Source organism: Delphinus delphis, chromosome 11, assembly GCF_949987515.2.
Source record: "Delphinus delphis chromosome 11, mDelDel1.2, whole genome shotgun sequence".
NCBI lineage: Eukaryota > Metazoa > Chordata > Mammalia > Artiodactyla > Delphinidae > Delphinus > Delphinus delphis.
Window position 1 is genome coordinate 47,904,204 of NC_082693.1, and position 3,865 is coordinate 47,908,068.

The following is a 3,865-nucleotide window of genomic DNA, read 5'->3' on the forward strand; positions in this document are numbered from 1 at the left end:
ATTCCCCATGTACACTTTTCTGAAAGTGATCTGTCTGAAAATGCAACTGTGTTAGTTGTCATGCCAGAGTTCCTTTTTCAACTTGCTATTCAAACTTGTCCTTTTTCATTTTACCAAGAATGGCATATTTCTGTTATTTTTCTGTTGAGAATGTTCAGATTGAATAGTGAGTGACATTTTTAATGAATACATTTTTCTATGTATATGTTTGCTTGTGTTTGCTAGGTGGAAAGTTGATAACATTTTCTAATATATTTATTTAATTTTCAAATTTTATTAAATTATGTTTTCAGCTCACTTCTACCTTATCTTTGTCGTAAAATTATCTGCAAGCTGAAAATATATAAGAAATTAACGACCTTTCAGTTTTAGGTTTGCACCTTTTATGGATTATATACTGAACGTGCTATTTGTCACTCTGTAGAGGCAGAATCTAACCTGTAGATTTCTATCTGGTAGAGATACAAAGAATTTCTGTCTAGCAGGAAAAGTAATTCCAAAGTGTATAATTTATACCCCTATAAGACAATAACCAAAAATATTAACCTAAAATTCCTATATTAAATTGTCTATACATACCCAGATCCTCAAATACACTTTGGACAATTTTAACATCCTAATGATTCCCTCATTAGTGAGTTGCATATAATCTTTTACATGTATTCATTTTATATTTGTATTAGAGTAATGATTTTATCTTTTTAAAATTTATACTTTAATATCTCCAATATCATGCTAGGTCTCATGAGATGACTTTCTATTTTACTAAAAAATATTTTTCAAATGACTAACCTTTAATTTTGTTGAACATCACTACATTATATTTTTCTGCTTTTGTTGATATTTTTCCTATTTTTTTACTTGATTTTATCTTTAAACTTCTTAGATTGATCACATCAATATTTCTCATTAATTTTCAAACTTCATTATTTCTAAATTAAGTTTTTAAGGCTATAAATTTTATCTCACAAGTTTTGATTTGCATTACTTAAAAAAAAAGAAATGCTTGTTGCTACAGGAACTAACAGGGATGGATTACCTAATGCTCAAAGAACCCTCTGTTCCTCTCTTAAGGACTTTTTACCTCCTTTGGGTTTCCAGATGCTTCTGTTGTCTTAAAATGCCAGTATCTGGAACACATCAACCACATTATGTTCACAACAGAAATATAGTATCTATACATCGTTTATGGGTTAATACATATATATTTACCCAGATAATCTGATATATCAGATAATCAGCTAACAGCATGCTATCTAAAACTGAAATAATTTCACACTTTTTTCTTCACAGTTTAATAAATAAAAATAAACTCATAGGTCCCATTAAAACTGATTCACTGTTTTTTCTGTAGGTTCAACAGAAGAGTAGTTTGTTACGTCCACTTTTAAAATAGTGACAATCACTCCACAGGAGCAATGACTATGCCAGTGGATTGTAGAGAAGAGGAATTCATTTATTTCACCATCCTCAAAGTTTGGAAGACAGAAGAGAGGAGTTCAGAAAAAAATTCAAATGTTAATAACAAAACAGAATTCCCACTGCTCATTCAATTTAAAGGCCATAATATGATGGGATCGGCAAGCAGATCTATGAAACCTCAGTGAAATAAAATAATATGAAAATAGAAAGAAGTGAAGAGATTTCCTGTAACTTGATCTATTTCTCTTAAACAGTTAATAATTGAAAGCCTTTAATCTTACAGAAAAATGAATCAAGCATGTCTCCACTTAACTCCAATTTAGAAAATGTAGTGGGAGAATCTAATTTTTGACAAGTGTAGTCATCTGAAAAAGATAATTGTAATATTGTGAAGTCACATTATTGGAGGCAATATATAAATGAAAAATTATTCAGCTTTTGTCTAAAATTCTAGTCTCTTACACAGCGTACTTTAAAAAAGTAGTTTCTTTTTTTCACTAATGCATTTATTTTTGATTGATCATTTCTATTCTAGGTTTCTATTCTATATTTTATAGCAAAGATTGATTTCTTCTGACAAGATGTGAAGTGGTATTATCCCATAGTTGTAACTGAATTTTATTTTTTAAATATATAAAGCCAACTGAATCAGCACCAACCATTAACTAGTTTATTTTCTGATTTTTTTATAATGTCATTTATATTATGCAGCAATTCCACATATGATAAGGCCTGTTTCTGGACTATTTTCCTATATTATTTTACAAGTGCTATGTTTACATTGTTACAAGTTGAAAATATTTTTTTATCTTTTAAGCACATTTATCCACTTGTTTCTAGCCTTCAAAATTCCCTTTATTATTCTCATACTCTCAATCCCATACGAAACTTAGAATCAATCAACTTCTGTGAAAAAACTTTTGGTACTTTTATTGGGATAGCATTGAACATGTATTTTAATACAGTGAGAACTGGAATCTTTAATATAGTCTCATCCTCTAATAGGTTGTGTTTGCTTGCATTTATTCATGTTTGCTCTTGTATGGTTTTCAATAGTATTTTGAAATTTTCTCCTTAAAGGTTAAAAACAAATCTTTGGTTACATCTATTCCTCGATATCATATAGTTTTTATTATATCTATTTTATTATTAGTTTTTATAAGGAGCTGTGGTTGGGGTGCTGGAATGCTATTCATATGTCAATGCTTTAGTCAGCAATATTAATAGATTGGAGTTTTGTTAAACAATCACTTTGTCTAGATAAAAAGATATAGATTTTTTCCTTTCTAAAACATATGCCCCTTTGCATCAATTATGGCATCTTATACATTATAATGTCGAAATGAAGCAGGGATTTGGACATGTCTTCTTGTTTTGCCACTGTATTAGTTTGCTAGGTCTGTCATAAAGTACCACAGACTGAGTGGTTTAAGCAACATAAATTTGTTTCTCACAATCTGCAGGCTAGAAGTCTAAGATCAAGGTGCCAGTGTTTGATTTCTTCTGAGGCCTCTCTCCTTGCCTTGCAGGTGGCTGCCTTCTCCCTGCATGCCCCAGCTGTCTCACTGCATGTACAAATTTCCTCTTCATATAAGGACACCAGTCCTATTGGATTAGGGCCCACCCTAAAGACCTCGTATTGACTGAATTACCTCATTAGAAGTCCTATCTCCAAACACAGTAACATTGTGAGGTACTGGGTGATAGGGCTTCAGTATATGAATTTTTATGATATCAATGATATTTAGAATCTAAAACAGCTGAACTTGTGGAAACAGAGTAGAATGGTGATTACCAGGGACCAATGTTGGTTAAAGTATACAAACTTGCAACTCGATGATAAGTAAGTTCTGGAGAGCTGATGCACAGAATACTGATTATAGTCAACAATACTGTATTATATACTTCAAAGTTAAGATACTTCATATTAAATGTCCTCACCACAAAAAAGAAATGATTATGTGATGAGATAGAGGTGTTAACTAATAGTGGTAATGATATTGCAATGTGTTAAGTATATCAAATCACCTTAAACTTACACAGTGTTATATGTCAATTTTATCTCTCTTTTTTTGGACTGAATTTATTATACTGTGGTGAAATGAAAAAATATAAAATAATTATCACAGAAATAAAATGAATGAAATGGTTATATATGAAAGCAGTTACCTTCCAAACACACCCAATTACTAAGTTGAATTCTTATCAACTGGCATAATGTTGTTCTTTTTTTAATGAAGCATAGTTGATTTACAATATTATGTTAGTTTCATGCACAAAATAGTGACTCAATATTTTTATAGATTATACTCCATTTAAAGTTATTACAAAATAATGACTATATTTCTCTGTGCTATACAATGCATTCTTGTTGTTTCTCTATTTTACACATAGTAGTTTGTATCTCTTAATCCCATTCCTCTATCTTGCTCCTCCCCCTTAC